The sequence below is a fragment of the Bos indicus x Bos taurus genome, chromosome 16 (assembly GCF_003369695.1).
Source record: "Bos indicus x Bos taurus breed Angus x Brahman F1 hybrid chromosome 16, Bos_hybrid_MaternalHap_v2.0, whole genome shotgun sequence".
NCBI lineage: Eukaryota > Metazoa > Chordata > Mammalia > Artiodactyla > Bovidae > Bos > Bos indicus x Bos taurus.
The window spans coordinates 12877895-12899734 of record NC_040091.1 but is presented as its reverse complement, the minus strand read 5'-3'; the positions used below and the strand labels follow the sequence as shown (position 1 = coordinate 12899734).

At 36.1% G+C, this 21840-nt stretch overlaps 1 long non-coding RNA gene across 1 annotated transcript in view; it reads right to left on the bottom strand.

Moving 5' to 3' along the window:
• LOC113906390 overlaps positions 1-16875 on the bottom strand; it is a 32515-nt gene extending 15640 nt beyond the window's left edge. Inside the window, exons 1-2 of the long non-coding RNA XR_003514869.1 lie at positions 16743-16875; positions 10807-10910 (exon numbers count right to left, since the gene is read on the bottom strand). This is a non-coding gene — a long non-coding RNA (uncharacterized LOC113906390). The remainder of the gene's footprint in view (positions 1-10806; positions 10911-16742) is intronic.
• Between the last annotated feature and the right edge of the window lie 4965 nt (positions 16876-21840).

Here is a 21840-nt window from a genome sequence, read left to right as displayed (position 1 = left end):
TTCCAGATGCAAACATCTTGCTCTAATCTAGGTGCTAATCTACCTTTAGGGCTTCCGCAAGTTTGATCCCAGGGTCAGGAAGATCCTCTGGAGAAGGGCATGGCAACCCACTCCAGTATTTTTGCCTGGAGAATCCCATGGACAGAGGAGACTGCAGGCTACAATCCCTGGGATGGCAAAGAGTCAGACACTACAGAAGCGACCCAGCATGCACACAATCTACCTTTAGCTTTGCCCTATGAAGGGTGTAAATCTCTACATTTCTGAGAAGGCCCGATGCCCCTTGCACTCCAAGTGCAAAGTGGTGTGCAGGAGCAGCGGGACTGAGATTTCAGGAAGAAGATGGGAACTGGAGATGGGTAAGGGTGAGCAGGGGACCCAGGGGCATCGCTGCTCCAGGAACAGGTGGCCATTCCATCCACGGACACTCTTGGGGACAGAGCAAATATTTGAAACCTCAGTTCCCAAGTCTAAACATCAAGACTACTTCCTGAGTAATTTCACATTATATAAAACAAATTGACCTCTTTATCTCTAGAAGCTGCAAATTGCAGCTATTTCAAGAGAAGACATATAGGTGAATAGTTTGGCCTGAGGTAAGCATTTCATGCATTTTGTTAAAGCAAAATCAAAGTCTAAAATAAGAAATAATAGGAGAGAGAAGTGTGGCAGAGCCACTGGGACTTGCCCCTGATCCCTCATGTAATTGAACAGCCTGGATAAAAACCCAACCGCATATTACCTATCCTGCCACAACTGTCTAGGCACCTTTCAAAACAAAATGAATATTCCCTAATATTACTTCACCTTTTTCTGTCACTGCTATTCTGATTTAACACTTTCAGTATTTTTCAGGCATCTTACCTGTATCCAGAGCTTTCTTAACTTCAAAACAAACTCTCAGCATTATGGTGTTCTAAAGAGGTTTGAATACTGAAAAGACTTATACCCCAAACCATAACTATTTTAACATACAATAATTGCAAAAACAGGAATCCAGTAAAAAAAAAAATTATGTTTACCTGCTTGGTTTCACAAGATAAGGGTGAATTTATTTGTTTTTTTTTTTCCTCCCATATTTAGAGTAAAAAGTAACTCCCCAATTATATCAATTCCAAAATAGTCTTAAAGAATCTAGAGACAGGACTTCCCTGGTGGGCCAGTGGTTAAGAATCAGCCTGCCAATGCAGGGGACACAGGTTGATCCCTGGCTGGGGAAGATCCCACACGTCATGTACAACCACTACTGAAGCCTGCGTGCCTGGAGCCTATGCTCCGCACCAGGAGAAGACACTGCAACGAGAAGCCTGCACATTGAAACTAGGGAGTAGCCCCCACTTGCCACAACTAGAGAAAAGGCACACAGCATCAAGTATCCTGCCCAGCCAAAAATAAGTAAACAAATGAATGTTAAAAAAAAAACAGCCTAGAGACAGAGCATGCTTTGGGTTTCAGTTTTTTACTATGTGACCTGAAATTAAGAAAAAGTTTCAGATTATGAACTCAGAATTTCTTATTTGACTCAAGACAGGCTCTTATATCACTTCAAACTCCATTCATTTTGTTCTTTTTTTTTTTTTTCTGGTCCAAGCAAGAAGAAAACAGCACAGTTAAAAAAAAAATTAGTTTAAAATATGAAGTCGCATCAAGGAAAAACTACATGAAATCTCCCTCTTTCCTTTATCAGACTTGCTTAAATAACTGGAAGTACAAGGCAATTAAAAATCTAAATTGGAATGTTGACATCATGAGGAATTATCTCCTCCCTAGTGAAGCTGCTAAGATGCTTTGTCTTATCGTTCCATTTTAAAATCTGAAAATCCTGATGTGGGCTCTTATTTTTCACAATGCCTTTTTTATTGACTATTACTGTGCCTTTCAAAGAAATAATTAGAATACGGTGTTAAAACTTTAATGCTGCTGCTGCTGCTAAGTCGCTTCAGTCGTGTCCGACTCTGTGCGACCCCACAGATGGCAGCCTACCAGGCTCTTCTGTCCCTGGGATTCTCCAGGCAAGAGTACTGGAGTGGGTTGCCATTTCCTTCTCCAATGCATGAAAAGTGAAAGTGAAGTCACTCCGTCGTGTCCGACTCCTAGCGACCCCATGGACTGTAGCCCACCAGGCTCCTCTGTCCATGAGATTTTCCAGGCAAGAGTACTGGAGTGGGTTGTATGTCACTGTTATTTTGACCTTATGGAAAAGCTTGAATTTTTTTGCTTTCTTTGTTTCATATAAATATTATTCTCAACAGTGTGTAGTCTATTACTGTATTATATAATCTCTCAAGAAATTTGTGGGGAAATTTTTAATTTGGGGAGAAATAAAAGATATGAATAAGAATATTAAAGTAAGCAAGTACTTTCAGAGTTAAGACTGGAAATTAGCCTCATGGTAGCTCTCAGTACAACTCCCTAGTCTTCTGAGCTTCATCTCCAGCTGAGCACCTGAGTCATCAGTAAACATGGAATAAATTATCATGAAGTTAGTCATATCTGTGAAGTGATACATATAAATGTTTCTATAAAACTGTGAATACAAATAAAAGAACAATAATTATTACTCTGACTTCTACTCCTACTGCTATTACAAACTCTATCAATTGTCTAATAATTTACTCATCAGATGAGTTCTGGTCTGTTTGTATAAGACTGTCAAATACCACTCTGAACAGAGTCTTTACAACAGAAAGCTCCTATAGTACCTACATAGTGACAGCCTCCATTTGGTTTTCAGTAATCATCTCAAGCAACTCTTACACACATTATATTATTATGACAACACATTAAATTATGACAACAACATAAACAATGATCACAAATGACACACAAGAGGAAGATGTAGCACAAACGAGCACTCATATCTGGGTGACCATCTCTTTCCAGCCAGGATGAGTTGCTGAGCATAGGGGTCAATGAATGAAGTATAGAAAACTCAGTCAACGGGGAGTTTAGGCCACCAAGGCTTCAAGGAATAGATCCTGCTCCTGTGATCAGTGTGCTGAATTCCCACAAATTTCCTTTACCTCACATTTCATTAGAATGTATTCTAAGAATAAAGTGAGATCACTACATAAAGTTGTGAGACTTGTTAAATAATTTAACATTTTGAGACACACACATTCTTCACACGATCAGGTGTTACTACTAAGGAAGTTGACTAAGGAGAATGCTGCACTGTAAGACCATGAGCTGCAAGGAAATTGAGATCAAGAGGTTTTTCCTGTAATATAAAAATCCTTCAAGGGGAAATTCAGAATTATATTTTTAAAATTCTCTCTCTCTTTCTTTAAGCTAAAGAACCATAACAACAAATCTGAACTTGAAAGAAAATAAATTTTTCAGTAGCAGTTTATTAATGTAAGGCTTCATCACAGTGTGTAGGCACAGAACATCCACGATCATCCATGATCCATGTATACCCTGCTTATTTAAAACAGATAACCAACGAGGACCTACTTTACAGCACAGGGAACTCTGCTCGGTATTCTATAGTAATCTAAATGGGAAAAGAATGTGAAAAAGAATGTATACATGAATAGGTAATAACTGAATCACTTTGCTGTAGGCCTGCAACTAACACATCGCAATCAACTCCAATATAAAATAAAATTTTTTTTAAAAAGTTGTCATCTTTCACAGATGGCCAAAGACACATGGAAAAGATGCTCAACATGCTAATCATCAGGGAAATGCAAATCAAAACCACAATGAGTTATCACCTCACACTTGTCAGAATGGCTAGTATCAAAAAGAATACAAATAAACAAATGCTGATGAGGATATGGTGAAAAAGAAACATTCATCTGCTGTTGGTGGGAATGTAAATCAGTACAGTCACTCTGGGAAACAGTATGGGGATTTTTCAAACAACTAAAAATAAGAACTACCATATGACCAGCAATTCTACTTCTGGGTATATATCATAAAAAAACAACCCACTAACTCAAAAAGATACAATGTTAATAGCCGCATTATTTGCAATTGCTAAAATATGGAAGCAACCTAAGTATACAGCAACAGATAAACAATGGAATACTGCTCAGCCATAAAAAATAATGGTATTTTGCCAATTGTGGCAACCTAGATGAACTTGGAGAGCATTATGCTAACTGAAATAAGTTGACAGAGAAATACTAATACTATATAATATCACTTACATATAGAATCTAAAAAAAAAAACAACAGATTAGTGAATAAAACAAAAAAGAAGCAGACTCACAGATACAGAGAACAAATTAGTCGTTACCAGTAGGGAGAAGGAAGAGGTAGAGACGAAAGAGAGGTTGTTATGAGATTATGTGAATCATGTGTGTGATGCTTTTGAAAATTGTAAAGCACTACAGAATTTAAATAATCTTTTATTCAATTAAAAAATAAAAAGATATATCAAAAAAGGTACTTGTCTTTCAAGCATGATCACATTCAGAATTCAACACTTAATAAGCAGTCATTTAAAACTAATTTTGGAAATTAAAGTAGCATATAACTTCCCAAGTCATCATATCTTTCATTCTAATACCTATTTTATTTTAAACAGTTTAGAATATTACTGTCTCTTAGCCTTCAGAGTTTGAGTAGCATATGATGGAAAAATGAGTCATCTATAAATGTATTCAATTCTAACAAGTCATACCGATTCCCCCTCAGACACACCAAAATTTTTCATACCTGCATATACAAAAAAGAAACAAGATGTAATTAATGAAATATCTATCTACCACTCTTAAGTTATTTTTCATGCTACCCTCCAAACACACACATGCAAATACACAAATTAGGATGTCAGAAAACACAATATTTTTTAATGTGAAAAACCAGCATCCTTGTTAATACTAAAACCATTTTCCCAGACCTTTTAGAATTCCTCCAGGACAATTTTGACAGAGATTTAATCTTAATGACATAAACAAAGTTGTTGCTCAATAGTTCATTTCATAAAACCAGAGGGAAAAACAGAGCAACTGTACAACAGTAAATCACTCCTTGGATCTTAAGTACTCCTCATGGTAACAAGCCAGGCCATTCTTCAAGAGTGTGTAGTTTCCTTAGAGAGATACTAATTTTAATTTTACTAGCTTGGCTATTCTTTCTTTATAAGTCTGCAGGTTTCTCAGAAAGATACAAATTTTAATTGCAGATATGTGGAGAAAGAAAAAATGTGCATATTTATTCAGATTCCTGAAAGACTTATAAAACCTCTTCAACATAGGCTCTCTTAATTCAAAATTTATGGAAACCTAGATAGAGAATGAACTGAAATTCATCCTTAATCTGGGAAGAAGAAAACATTAATGAAATGTGAAGAAAACATTAATGAAACGTGAATAAAAGAAATTTAACCAATTGATGGAGTCAAATTTTTTTACAGCTGTTTTATATTTTATATTTAATGCATTTCATGTGATATTAATAGCAATACTAATTCACATGTGAATACCATACCTAGAAATTAATAGCTGTTCTTCACATACCAAAACTGTGATGTGTTTGAGTTATAAAGTAAACATGAAATAATATTCCTGTCTCATTGTTTATAGCATGCATATCACAATACTCATGCATCACTGTGGTATTTTTAAATTTTTCTAACAAAATTTTCTGTTATTTCTTGATATTTTGTTTATTACTTCTTGAGATAGAAACTAATTCTTTGTGCATACATTCCACAACACCTACAATGAGTAAATGCTCATTGATTTAAACTTTTCCTTAATTTTATTAAAATATGTAACTATGTGATAATTATAATGTATTTTTAGAATTATTATTTAATTTTAATTATATTCTCAGTTGCAATGTTATGGATCTAGAGTAATTCCTGGTTTTTTCTAGGCGTGTTGAGTCACTTTCAGTCATGTCCGTCTCTTTGTGACACTATGGGCTGTAGTCCACCAAGTTCCTCTGTCCATGTGGTTTTTCAGACAAGAATACTGGAGTGGGTTGCCATTTCCTACTCCAGAGGATCTTCCTAACTCAGGGATCCAACCTGAGTCTCCCACATCTCCTGCACTGGCAGGCAGATTCTTTACCAGTGTACTACGTGGGAAACCTATTAATGTTAGCTAAGAATGATTCAGAAAGTCAGATGTGCATATGTAAATAAATCCTGCAAAAAATATTTGAAGTTTTCTAAAAATTAAAATACATCTTTCTACATAGTTATATGCCTCTATAATAAATAAATACTACAACATTTGATCAATTATATATAATATTAAAATGCATTAATGGGGTGAACAAATTCTAACAACAATACTTTGATATTGGAATTACTTAGCTTATTGTGAACACATATAATGTTATATGTGGCTTTTTGATAAAAGAAGAAATCTTTAATCTTTTTCATTAAAGATTGTTCTTTAACATTTCTCTCATTAACATTTAGATTTCTTAAATTCTATTATTCATTATATCAAGTAAATTTTTCTACTTTTATTCATTGCTAAGATTTTGAAAATTGTACATTTATTCTAGCACTTCAAGATTTTTGTAGAAAAAACTGCTTCATTCATGACATTAATGATATTATATATTTAGATTTAATTCCTATTTAGTCTATTTTTTAGACTTCTAAGCCAAAAAGTTTATACCCACTTCTATCATGCAGCTTTAGATTTTGGAAAAAAAAAAAAGTTCAGTGTAAATTTTTGTTGTTAATTACACTAGCTTTGGTTGGTTACTGCATTACCATAAATTAATACCTTAGGATACCATCTCTGAAACTTAAGATGCTTTTCTGCTACCAATGTCAATAACTATTACACATTTAACTGATTAAAATACTCTGTAGTTTTACTTTTTAATAAATACAAAACTAATCTGATAACCTTCTACTGATGCAAATGTTGGCACGTCTCTAGCACAGAAATAACCATGCCCTTGCCCTTTATTTTCTAGCCCTAAGTCGTTTTCTTGGAAAAATAACTATGTTACACTGATGTAATATAGTAAACCCTAGTTATTTGTGGAACCTCAATGATACTGTTTAGAAATTCAAGTGGATTATATAAAGTGGGACCTTCTGTAATAGTATAACTTGAATTAGCATGATTTACCACTGGAAGCATGAAAAAAATATCACATAATCTATTTTTTTTCTTATTTGTCATTTTGTTAAGTATTCAGAGTCTTTTTATTTTTCTCCTGTTTGTAAATGTCTGTAGTTTAAACACTGTGGAGGTGAGACTAATTCAACATACTTCCTTATATGGAACTAAATTGAGAAACAAGTTAGAAATATGCCGTTAAATCTTTTTATATATAAATTTTGTCTTATAAAAATCCCAATTGTCTCTTTGGATTCCTTCAAATTTATCAAACATATACTATCCAGATATGTCACTTTGTCTGTTTTGATTGTTAGACTGGCTTAAAAACTTCATATGAACTGGTCACATCAATCCAATTCAAAAAATAATTTTGGAGACTCTATCTGATATACACAGCAAATACAGCTATATTCCAGGTAATTGTAGATACAGGCCTATTCTTTCTTCCAGGATGTTAACTTTATTCGCGTCTATAATTCCAGTTTTATCTCAGTTATTATAATGAAGATTTCTTCTTTCATCTCAAGATTTCTGAAGAAGAGGGTAATAAAACCAGGCTTAAGTATTATTTTTGCACAAAATGACTGATTTAAAGTCTATAATAATGCAACGCCTGGGATGACTTTAAACTAGTACACAATCATCTTCCAATCGTGTTTAATTTAAAATTCCACCTTTTTTAGATGAAAATGTTCCTTCCAATCTTCTTCAGAGCTTCGGGTTTTTCATCTAAACATTTCAGGTTCTGCCAACACAGCCTCTGTAATTAGTGGCTCCAGGCCAGTAAATTCATCCTGCATGTCAGTTGCTCCATTTCTAACTTCAGCCCACGATGTGGAAGCAAATCATTACACTGGCTTCTCAGACTTGAAATTGAACTTGACAAACATTCTTTGGGAGTTATACAGAATAAGAACGCAAGCTACAGACAGCAAGCAATGACACCTGTTACAAAGGCCATGTCTAAGCACATTGGGTGTATTGAGTTACTGCTGACTTCAAGGAAAGTGATGAGCATGTAATAAAAAATACATTTTATCCCTGGATTCCTAACATATCTCTAAAGGCATATAGGAAATATCATGCTTCTCGCTGAACCTGGGACTTCCAGGTTCCACGTGATGTAAATATGTTTTATTTGCTATTTAAATAATGTCCATTTTGGTATATTATCCCAATGGATCTCATGACCATCCACATTGCCACAAGAGTTAGTCTCAACAGCAGCGTTATGAAAGGAAAACCATCATACATTTGTGATTAGTGCTGAGAAAGTCAGAAGTCATCAAAAAAAGCATAAAGCAATTTCAAAAGATGTTAGAACAACAAAAGAAATTCAGAATCTTTTAACACCATGTCTTAATTTTACCTGAAAGAAAACAAAGATTCAGGGAAAAAATCAAGAGCCCAGGGTCAAAAAGCTAGTCAGTGACAGAACTGAGAACAAAAACCAAGTCTCCTTACTTTCATTCTGATATTTTCAACCTTCTTTCAGTGAATTTCCAGGGAAACAAATAAATAATTTAAACTACAAATTCCAAATATTTTTTTTAATGAATAAAATAGACTGGAGGAACAAGAAGAAGTTTTAAAACATTCTAAACAGAATTTTTAAAAAGATCATTGCAGTAACTTTTAGTAAGGTAATAAATACATTAGTTGGATTATTTTTTCAAAATAGCTAATACAGGTTTCAAAATCCCACATTAACACACAAACTATTTGGAACTGGTAGTTGTAAAGAAGGAAAACGTAGTTGATAAAGTAATGATCTGGAGAAGTAACCCTAAGTTTATGTATCTTGGGATATATAGTAGAAAATTTGGAAATTGTAAAAGCTTAAATTATACGTTTGTTTCCCTGGAAACAATTGTAAAATTCAAGAATCTGCAGGCAGAAATGTGCTTTGTTTTGGGCTAACTTGTTGTTAAAGGGTGATACACTCAGCCATGTTCCCCTCCAGCTTACTTCCATCTCCAGGGCTGCATTCAAAGGGACAACATGGCATTGTAGGCTTTGGTCTCTAATTAGTTTCATGCCTGTTGTTACAGCATCTGAGCACAAAAGAAGCTCAGTGGATTTCTTTTGAAAATGAAGATACTGGTTGAGTTTTGATTGGTGCTTTAAAAAACATCCTGAGGAAATATTGCATCTTTTACACCTGTACATTCCTGACCTCATAAGAGAACGAGTGTTCCCAATAGCTTACAGGTATTATTTATTACTTTTAAAGAGAACAGAAACTCTTGAAAATGTACACAGGCCCATAATATCAGTACTTCCACTGATAGCTATAAAATGAAAATGAATAAATAAATGAAATATCAGAAATTGTGTTTGCCTTGCCCTCTCATATAAATTATGGGAGAGGGAGAGGGTGGGAAGATTTGGGAGAATGGCACTGAAACATGTAAAATATCATGTATGAAACGAGATGCCAATCCAGGTTCGATGCACGATACTGGATGCTTGGGGCTAGAGCACTGGGACGACCCAGAGGGATGGTATGGGGAGGGAGGAGGGAGGAGGGTTCAGGATGGGGAACACATGTATACCCGTGGTAGATTCATTTTGATATTTGGCAAAACTAACACAATTATGGAAAGTTTAAAAATTAAATTAAATTAAAAAAAAATTCCCACAAAAAAAAAAATTCCTACAAAAAAAATAATTATAATGGGATGACAAAAAACCCCACAGTGAATTCAAATAATTAAACATCAGTGTTACCAAAACAAACAAACAAAAAAAAATGGCTTCTAGAGTGTAACTGAGCAGGAACCTATTGGCCCTCCCCAGAACAGAACCCCCAACCCCTCAGTCCAGTGTCCACTCTGTGCCCCTTGTCCATAGAAAAACTTTAGCCTCCTAGTCTTTCCCAGAGTTTCAAAGAGTATATTTAATCAGAGAAGTCAGAAAATGCAGAAAAAAAGGAAAACAGTCAAGCAAGACAAAATAGTAACAGTTTAGCCATTAAACACGGTCAAGGACATTTAGTTCCTCCTCAGGAGCTTCCCTGGTGGCTCAGAGGTTAAAGCGTCTGCCTGCAATGCAGGAGACCTGGGTTCGATGCCTGGGTCAGGAAGATCCCCTGGAGAAGGAAATGGCAGCCCACTCTAGTATTCTTGCCTGGAGAATCCCATGGACGGAGGAGCCTGGTGGGCTACAGTCCAAGGGGTCGCAAAGAGTTGGACAGGACTGAGCGACTTCACTTTCTTTTCACTTTCAAGGGATATAGATAACATTCTGAGCCATGTCCCTTGCACTGTTTTGTAGATACTAAAACCCCCACCAGGTGGAAAAAGTTAACTATACGCTGCCCACAAGCATGTGGACCCCAGTTCCTTAGAACCAGAGGTTGATGATGTTGACTCCTGGTTACCTCACCACCAACCCAGGAGAAAAAGTGTCCATGAGTGAATCATGAACCCCACAACCCCTCTCCCTCACCCTGTCTTTAAAAACCTTTCCTTGAAGGTCTTCAGGGAGTTCAGATATTTTGAGCACTAAAACTACTGGACTTCTTGCTTACACCCTGCAATAAATGCTGCTCTTTTCTTCACCACCACCTACTGTCAGTAGATTGAGTTGAACATGGGCAGGTAGACCCAAATTTGGTTCGGTAATAAGAAGACTACATCTAGAAATGTGTAAGGCATAATTCAGATCCACATTTGTAAGGATTCTTTGATCAACCTATGACCTTCAATGACCTATGACCCGATGGCCACACTACCAGCAAGGGACTCTGTGGTACCTGCTACATTTCTTCATCCATTCGCAACGATAACTCCTTCTTCCAGTAACAGTAGAACATTTGGTGGCCCACAAACAATCTTTGGGTCGCAGAAATGTTTGGTCCTAGAAACAGAAGAACAAAAGAGGTAAGTTCAAATCTCAAAGGGTCAGGGAAGAATTGTCTTAACATGGAAACGGAAACTAAATACTTTGCAAAATGATAAGGAATAGTATCACATCAATTACATTGCTTCAGATCAGGCTTTTTCAAACACTTATTGGAAACCTACCAGTAGGTATACCAGACCACATGCTAAAAGCATTCATTTACATCTTATTTACTCTTCACAGCAACTGTGTGAATAGGCATAGCTATACCTACTTTGAAAAGAAACTGAGAGTTCAGAAGACTAATAACATAATCGAGGTAACACAACAGGTAAAGACAGAGGTGTTTTCTTTTTTTTTTTTTTTTAATTCCTCTATTATTTGTTCTTCAGCAGAGGTAATAGGGGCTTTCCTGGTAGCTCAGCTGGTAAAGAATTCACCTGCAATGCAAGAGACTGCGACTTGATTTCCGGGATGGAAGGATTCTCTGGAGAAGGGATAGGCTACTCACTGCAATATTCTTGAACTTCCTTGTGGCTATGATGGTAAAGAATCCACCTGCAATGTGGGAGACATGGGTTTGATCCCTGGGTTGGGAAGATCCCCTGGAGTAGGGCATGGGAACCCACTCCAGTATCCTTGCCTGGAGAATCCCCATGGACAGAGGAGCCTGGTGGGCTACGGTGCACGGGTCACAAAGAGTTGGACATAACTGAGTGACTAAGCACACAGCACAAAAGTAATAGAGCATGTTGGAAATTCCACTGTCATGAATTCAATATTTTAAAAAATATATATAATAGTTATTGTTCTATGTCTGAGTGGAATTTGGCTTATAACATGTTTTCCCATCAGAAGAATTTATCTTGCCAATTTACGGTAATACAGTCCTTTCCAATGTAAAATTAAATCAAATCAAGTCCTATTTCTATTGCTCTCTACCACCCCTTCTTTTCCCTTCCCTCCCCAAAGTTATGTGATTTCCAGTGGCCTTACATGTTTTCCCGGAACTGAATCTAGGGCAGCTTGTCCATGTAATGGCGTGTACTATCTCTGGCCTCCCCTGAGCCTAGCTGATCCTGCCTTGTCTAGGTATCATCTTCTCTATCACATCTGCTGTTCATTTCTGTGATCCTCCATGACATTCAGTGATGGGTCCACACTCTATATATCCCTTCTTCTGGTGGTGAAGCAGTCACATTTATCTCCATGCCTTTCTTGTAAACAACAGTAAATTTATAAATCTTCCCTCAACACACCTGGCCTGGATGTGCAAAACTCCATAACATGGCTATGACTCAGGTTGGTCCACAAGGTACTACAGTCAACCACTGACAATCACAACTCCTATATTCCAAGACATTAGCCATCTTGTTAAGCTGTGCCCTGAGACACATTAAGTCATGGAGATATCTCAGAGAGTATATTCAGCTCTGAAATATCTCCAAACTTACAGAGTATCTCCAGAGTCATGCCTTCTCCCTGGACTCAGCTGAGAAGATTATAGCAAAGATTGAAATTCTTTCCAAAGACCCAGCAACCAGTAAACTACATACATTTTCTTCCGATCTCTTTCCTGCCCTGTGGATGAACTCCCTGCTCACCCTGTCTTCTTCAAGAATGGCTCCTGGGAAGAAAATCATTAAGCAGAATGTCTACAGTCCACAATCTCTCTTGTAGCAGGAGGGAGATGGGGAGACACCCTTGGAAACAAAGAAGCTAATTTACCAAATCTCCTTGCAGTCAAGCAGACAACAGGTCTCCTGGTATACACACTAATCACCTCCCTCTCAAGAGGGTCCTCATCTATGAAAATATTTTAGCAGAATATACTTCATTTGTCTACAACTGTTTGTACTAAACAAATCTGGAATCTACAAATTTATAGTGCATGGCTTCCTGGAAAATGTCACATAAGCTATACAACCACCTGGAAATGAAATGATAATGTGTCACAGCAAAATGGCCCTCTTTTGTGTCATTTATGCAGGCACAAATATCACACAGAGGCTCTCTGCATAACCTGAGCCAGAGCACATCCTGCCTGGCAAGAAGTAATCTGAGTAACTGCACTGAAGGGCCGATTCTCTCCCTGTTTCACCTGTGCCTCGTGATTGTATGTCTTCCTGAAGTCATTGGCTAAGCTTGTTATTGGGAAAGAGTTCTCATGTGAATCAGTCTGCTTTGATAATCCAGCCCTTTGTGCTGTCTCTACTCATCTCCAGTTCTCTCTCACTGGGTTTAAGCCCTGTTCTGAGTCATCAAAAGTTGAGCTGTTGATATTTAAAAATAAGATTATAAAATTTACTAAATGGTTTTTTCTTTAAAGTACTGCTCTTTACCAATAAAAGGAGGGATATTTCTGACTATTGTATACTTAGTTCAGTGTGTATAAAAGACTTGCTGATGCTTAAATGGTGAGAAGAGTAAGGATGGCAGCGATAGTAAAAACACATAATCCAATACAGTTAAGTTCCCTACATATGAGTAAGTTCTGTCCCAAGAATATAAGTCCAGCTTGTTTTTAAGTCCAACAAAGCTAGCCCAAATATAAAACTAACACAACTGGCTATATAGTCCTGTACCGTAACCGCTTTATAATACTTTTCACACAAATCATACATAAAAAACTAGCAAACACAAAAAATGAAGAAAATATTTTTAATTTATGGTACAGTACCTTGAAAAGTACAGTAGCACAATAGCTGGCATGCAGGGGCACATTTGCATCCTTGAAAGTTGGTTTGTACATGAGGAACTCACTATATTAAAATATAAACTAGTAGTTTTATTTCAGAAGTTTACTGTGGCAGTATCATGACATCATCTTTAAAATACATTAGAGTCACATTTTGACTACCTTATCTTCCTAATAGGATGAGTACTTAACTATTTTAGCTAGATGCAAATAGTTATTAGTATAAATTTTGTTAATATTATAAGTAAGTTGATAAATTCCTATGTCATTTCAAGTATTGTTTAAAAACAAACATGGACGATTAGTGACCTCTGTGATCTTGCCTAGGACATGGATAAAAAGACTGAGTGCAAAATTCAATTATAAAAATAAAATTGTGAGAATTAGATTTATTGAATTCTTATAAAGATGCTTCTATATAAGTTTATCCAACATTATTCGATTATTTAAAAAGTTACATATATACAAATATGGCTAAACATGACATAAGATGACCATTTCATGAACAAAGTATCATATTCAATAATCAAAACCCAATAAATGAGTCTCCGATCTATATTAAACAAATTTAATACAAAACTTCTAATCTATAGAAATAAGCCATTTGCCTTATGATATGAATTATATTTTTAACTTTAATTGAAACTAACTGCAAATGAATAAAAATTACAGTTACAAAAGAAAAAAAGTAACATTCTAGGTTTTCCAAATGGATCTACCATTATACACCAAACTGTATCACACATACTTGAGAATTTAATTATGTCCTATTAAAATTAAGTATATTTCAACTAGTAACTTAGTCTATTTTTCATGCTTACGTTTGGTATCTTTTCTTGTTAATGATATAAAAGAGCTAAAAATTTTTTATAACTGTAGAAAGGGAAAATAAGACAGACTTTAAAAAAGAAAGTTTAAAACCTCATTTAGACCATTTCTTTTAAAACAAATAGGAATGAAAATAGTTCTGATAATATTTCCTAGTACCACAAATTTCCCAGTTTAAAAATTAGAATTCGTATGAGGTTCTGCAAATGTGTTATTCCTTATGAGAAACTAGGGTTATTTTATTATTGGAAGGAAATATCAGAATATAATTATAATATAAAATATTAAAATCCAACATTTCTACAGGATCTTAAGGAGACATATTATGCCAGTGTTCTTTAGGGGAAAATATTATAACAAACAGAAGTGACAGCATGGCTCTAGGGTAAATCTATACATTTAAATAAAAGTACAGTAATGCTGTTCACATACAAACTATTTCTTATATCAATGATATATTATTATGTGGTGCCAAAAGGATTCAGATAATGTGTCTACATAGCCCGGAACTAAATGTAATAAAACCAGACCAGGATCTGTTTAAATTTATGTTTTTTTTGTGCACATTACTATAGAAAGAAGAGTTTTTCAAGCAACATTCAATAAGATGCCTCACTAGATACAAACTGTTCTACTTTTAACAGAGAACTGCCCAGGCAAAATCAAGCTGCCCAGGTGAAATAATAAACCAAAAGTGTGTGTTACTAGAATGGTATTTTGTGGGAGTATATCATCACACAATGCAGTCTATATTTTAGAAGAGATGAAAAAGAAATTTGGTATGTCTTCATTCATCATAATATGGTATATATTCGACTATGAGCTTTTTTATATATAAATTTTTACCCCGAGTCTTGAATACAGTATGTATGACTACAAATCATTAATAAAACTTTCTACTCTTTTGTACATTTGGATATACGGTCTGAATGTGGCATACCCAGGCTGTAGCACAGACAACTTACCTTATTGTTTCAGTATAAGAGGAAGAAAGGAGGGGAGAAAGGGAATAAAAGCCTGCTTGAATTTAAAAACAAAAGTGATTTCCATATTAAAATAAGGTCAACCCCAAAAGAATGACCTGTTTTTCAGCTTGTGGGTGCCCTTGGATGGAAAACTCTCCTGTGTATTTGTCAACAAGAGTCTAAGCGACTTCACTTTCACTTTTCACTTTAATGCATTGGAGAAGGAAATGGCAACCCACTGCAGTGTTCTTGCCTGGAGAATCCCAGGGACGGTGGAGCCTGGTGGGCTGCCATCTGTGGGGTCACACAGAGTCAGATACAACTGAAGTAACTGAGCAGCAGTAGTAGCAGCAAGAGTCATATACTAACTAATCTCTGTCAACTCAACATAGATAGTCAAAATACAAAGGGGTAAACTATTCCTAATTAACTATTGAGACCACACAACATAATACTTAATAGTTCATAAATAAACAATCAGAATAATTTTTATAAATGCTTGCTTGATTAATTTTTATCTCTCTAAATTAAAATTCAACTCAATGAGTTTATGAGGTTAGACCAGTGGTTTTCAATCCAGAATCCTGGACTCCAGGATTCACGCCAAATGGACTCTAAAATAACAATAATTATGCTAATAATAATATGGATAAAATAATAACAAACATTTATTATGTGCTTACTGTCTTCAGAAATTCCATATATGTTACATGCACAAAATTTTTAATCCTTTACAATAAAACTATGAGCTTTGGGATTCTTCATTCTAAAATGAGGAGGAGATAAATGCAGAGAGATATGAGGAAGCTTTTACAGGGTCATTCCATTAGTAAATCGCTGATTGATTTGAACCCAAGCAACCTAGATATTTTAATCACTATACATGCCACCTTCCAAGGTAGTCATGGGAAGTCTATGAACTATTTTCAATCCCCATATGTCTTATAGACATTGCCCATTTATCTATTTTGGATGAACTAAATAAAACACTGTTCCTTTGACACCGGTCAAAATTATGTCAATTCAGAGTGGTAACACTAATTGATAACAAATTTTGATCCGAAGTCTGTAGGCATCTTTAGACGCAAGGAAGATCATGACTTATCCAGCCTTTCAGAACCAGTCGGTAGAAAACTTGGCTTTTTGGGTTTCTTGCCAGTATGTTCCTGAACTTCCATCTACTTTCTTTAATGTAATAGCACATCAGAATCGCCTTCACACAGTGTTTTATGGTTTTCACTGCACTTGCTCACCTTAGCACATTCAAAACATCTGGAGCTAATGTTTTAAAGACTTGCAAACTTTTAAAGTGGCTTCTATGCTCAGAAAAAAAAAATGAAACAAGGTAGAACCTACTTTTTATCCAGTCAGCACATCCTCTGGCAACATCCTCTGTTCTTTCCATCTAATTTTAAGGTGCCCAGTTGCAATGGTGTATAACAACCTGATAAGGATTCATTGCAAAATTCAGTCACGGGGTAGGTCAATCTGAAAAAAAAAATAATGTTCACATAAATCCGACCTGGATCAAAATTTTTATTGCAGACATGAAAGTAAGCTAGGGTTGGGGAAAAAAATGAAAGAGCTATAGAAATGTAGCATACTCATAATCTTTCATTTCTGCCCTGGAGAGGCTTGAAATGTTGAAGCCAGGAAATAGAATATGATCAAACAGCCACACTTGTATGTGACTAAATTGATAAAAACCGTGGAAACCTAAATCTAAATTATGAAGTATATTTATGAAGTCCTATCAAACTGAATTGTTATCTTTAGGTGCTTTAAACAGAAATTCTGAACACTGAATAATGGCCCAATAAATGCTTAATGAGGAAATGAATATATGGTTCTACCAATCCACGCTTTATCTTTTGAGATGGTTTCTTTCACATCTCGAAAATCCACATGAAGCCCAAGACTTGCATCCTATTCCAGGTGTTTTGTGGAAGAAGGAGAAGGTGCTATATTGCCCAGAGAAGAAACTCAATGCATTTTGAATACTGAGAAGTTACTTTAAAATACGAGTAGAAGTACAATACATGTCATAACATTGTTTGTTTGCAGTAATGAATGGTCACAACACCCACAAATTTTCTGCTAATCACAACTGGTAAAACAAAAAAATGTAAGATGGTGACAGATTTGACGTGTAAGCCATTTAGTTAATATTAAACTGTCATTTGGTAGGTTAAAAAAATTGGAAACAAATATTCAAAATTGAATGTCCAATGCATATAACCATTTTAAAGCTGTAAGTGTTTAATTTGAGAAAGATTACACAGAACAGAAAAACATCCAATAGTTCAAATTTTGAGAAAGGGGAAATTCCACCATGTATAGATAAGGATGAAGAAGGAAAGAACATAATCTCCTAATTGCACACACTTAAAATGGTGTGTCTTGTATTGTTTGAATATTGGGCAAACTGCAAATACATCTACAGTATCAGTCTTCAATTGTAAGTGCTGGAATGCAAAGTCATGCAAATATTATATATCTATTCCTCAACCCTTCCCTAAAAATGAAAGGAAACACTTTCTTGAGTATTTACTATAGCAGTGTATCATAACATTTTAACCCTATGCTTTTGATATGAATAAAAAAATCAGTTGGTAAATGTGCATAGGATTTCTCCAAATATCATTCCTATTACTACTATTTGACATAAAAAGTTAAAAGTAATATACAAACAGTGTAATAATACTCAGCCATAAAAAAGAATCAAATAATGCCATTTGCAGGGTGGATCTAGAGATTATCATACTAAGTAAAGTAAGTCAGAGAGACAAAGATAAATACCATATGATATCACTTACATGTGGAATCTAAAATATGGCACAAATGAATCTATCTGCTAAACAGACTCACAAACTTAGAGAACAGATTTGTCATTGCAAAGGGGGCAGGGGTATGTGGGAAGGATGGATTGGGAGCTTGGGATTAGCAGATGTAAACTATTACATATAGGATGGATAAATAACAAGGCCCTACTATATAGCACAAGGAACTAAATTCAGTATCCTATAATAAAACATAATGGAAAAGAATATGAAAAAATATATATATATAGTAAATCAAGTACACATCAATAAAATACTTTTTAAATTCAAAATGATCACCCCCAAATTGTCCTTTAATGAAGAATCTACTATAAAAATTTTGTTGTCCTTAAAGACAAAATTCATGAATATTTCATGAATCAAGGAAATAAAGGGAATGAGGCGAGATAGTTCATCAGTGCTGACGCAGTAACTCACAACTGCTAGGGAAAGTGATCTTCAATACAATTTCTGTTTTTTGACTTTTATTTGAGCTGTATTTCCAACAATAACAACAAAATAAGTAGCAGAAAAAAATATTCTCTATGTTGGAAAAAATAGATGTAATCGCATTACAAATTGCAAAGTTTTCAGGGACTGATATAGAGGAGAACTACCCAAGTTTAAGAGTTACTGTAAAGCTACAGTTGGAAAAGGCAATGGCACCCCACTCCAGTACTCTTGCTTGGAAAATCCCATAGACGGAGGAGCCTGGTAGGCTGCAGACCATGGAGTCGCGAAGAGTCGGACACAACTGAGCGACTTCACTTTCACTTTTCCCTTTCATGCATTGGAGAAGGAAATGGCAACCCACTCCAGTGTTCTTGCCTGGAGAATCCCAGGGACGGGGGAGCCTGGTGGGCCGCCGTCTATGGGGTCGCACAGAGTCGGACACGACTGAAGCGACTTAGCAGTAAAGCTACAGTAATCAAGACAGTGTGGTACTGGCAAAATAACAGACAGATCAAAAGCACAGAATGCAAAGCCCAGTAATGGGCCCATAAATACATTCAACTGATATTCGACAAGGGGCAAAGGCAATACAATGCAGCAAAGATAGTCTTTCCAACAAATGGTGCTGGAACAACTAGACATCCACACCCAAATAAATAAATAAAAACTCTAGACACAGACCTTACATCCTTCACAAAACTGAACTCAAAATGGATCACAAACTTAAGTGTAAAATGCAAAATTATAAAGTCCTAGAAGATAACAGAGGAGGAAATCTAGATAGATATTGTGTATAGCATTTTAGATACAACACAAAATGCACAAATCATGAAATTGATAAGCTGGACTTGGTTAAAATTAAAATTTTCTCTTCTGCCCAAAATTTTGTCAAAAGAATGAAAAGACAAGTCATAGACTAGGAGTAAATACTTGTAAAAGATGTAATTTATAAAGAATTATTGTCCAAAATAACCCAAAAACCTATTTAAACTCCACAATAAGAAAACAAACAACCCTCTTACAAAATGGCCCAAATACTTTAACAGACACATCACAAAAGAGGATAAGTAAATGGCAAATAAACATAGGGAAAGATATTCCACATTATACATCATCAAGGAAACATATTAAAACAAGATCCCGCGACATGCCCATTACAATAGCCCAGATTCAGAACACTGACCACAGCAAGTGCTGATGAGCATGTGGAGAAGCAGGAAAGCTCAGTCATCTCTGGTGAGGATGCGGAATGGTACAGACACTTGGGAAGGCAGTTCCTTAGTTTCTTATAAAACTATTCTTATCATCAGTTCAGTTCAGTTCAGTCGCTCAGTCATGCCCAACTCTTTGCAACCCCATGAATCGAAGCACACCAGGCCTCCCTGTCCATCACCAACTCCTGGAGTTCACTCAGACTCATGTCCATCAAGTCACTGATGCCATCCAGCCATCTCATCCTCCGTCGTCCCCTTCTCCTCCTGCCCCCAATCCCTACCAGCATCAGAGTCTTTTCCAATGAGTCAACTCTTCGCATGAGGTGGCCAAAGTACTGGAGTTTCAGCTTTAGCATCATTCCTTCCAAAGAAATCCCAGGACTGATCTCCTTTAGAATGGACTGGTTGGATCTCCTTGCAGTCCAAGGGACTCTATGATCCAGCAATAGCATTCCTTGGTCTTTACCCAAAGAAGTTCAAAGCTTATGTCCACACAAAAAACCTGCACATGCATGTTTATAGCATCTTGACTCATAACTACTAAAACTTGGAAGCAAACAAGTGGTCCTTCAGGAGGGAAATGGATAAATCATGCTACATCTGGCAAAAGTAATATTATTCAGCTATGAAAACCTTAAAATGATTGATAGTTGCCAGAGACTGGAGGGAGAGAGAGATGAATAGATGGAGTACAAAAGATTTTTAGGGCAGTGAAACTACTCTAAATAATACTAGAATGATGTGTGTGTGTGTGTGTGTGTGTGCGCATGCAAGTGCATGCTCAGCTGCTCAGTCGTGTCAACTCTTGGCAACCCTATGGACTGTAGCCTGTTAGGCTCCTCTGTCCATGGGATTCACCATGCAAGAATACTAGACTGGGTTGCCATGCCCTCCTCCAGGGGATCTTCCCGACCCAGGGATTGAACTTGCATCTTTTAAATCTTTGTGTTGGCAGGCGAGTTCTTTACCACTTGTGCCACCTGGGAAGTCCATGTGTATCATTAAATATTTCCAAATCCATAGCCTGCACATCACCAGGAGTGAACTCTCATGTTAACAATGGACTTTGGGTGAGAATAAAGTATCAATTTAAGTTGAGAGATTTAACAAATACACCACTCTGATGCCAGACATGGATAACAGACAAGGGTATGCGTATGAGAACACAGGGTGCATAGGGAAAATCTCTGCACCTTCTTATTTTTGTCATGAATCTAAAACTGTTCTAAAAATAGCCTGTTTAAAAATACACAGGCCATTAGAAACCCCCAGTCAATGCTATGAAATGAAAATGCAATTGACAAGCTAAAGACTTTTTCTTCCAAATCTCCAGAGAAGTATCCAGAGGATGGTATGACTCAGTAATCAATAATTAAAAAGAAAAATGTTCTACTTTGTTTTACAGCTTCCTCTCAAATATTAAGAGTGATCCTTCTGTTGCGAGGAAAGATCATTTTGAACTCAAACAAGGTGGGGTCAAAGGCCAAGAAGCCCTCATCACCTCCCACCTCCCCCCACCTTGCCTAGAGTCACAGAGTAATGCAGACCCTGCCATCCACACTGCCTCACTTCTGACTACAATCTTTCCCAGATGGTTGGACAAGCAAATACATGAATATAAACAAGGCCCATCTTATAGAGGAAGTTGTGTAAAAGTCAGCCTCTAGGCAGAGGGAACTGGAAGATGGAAGTTATGTATTAACATGGAAGGGATGTGTGATATATTCTGGAAAGAAAATAAGAGCTTGCTGAATAGTGCACTAATGAGAATATATCTTATACACTCTTGCCCTCCCACACCTGGAAATATATAACCCAAAATGCTAACAGTTCCTACTCATGGAAATAAAAGCAGGGGGACAATGGAGGCTTCCACTGTTCATATGCTTCAGTGCTGTTGGAAATATATCTATTTTTCACAAACACTACTTGTGTAATTTGTGTGTTAGTCACTCAGTTGTGTTCTAC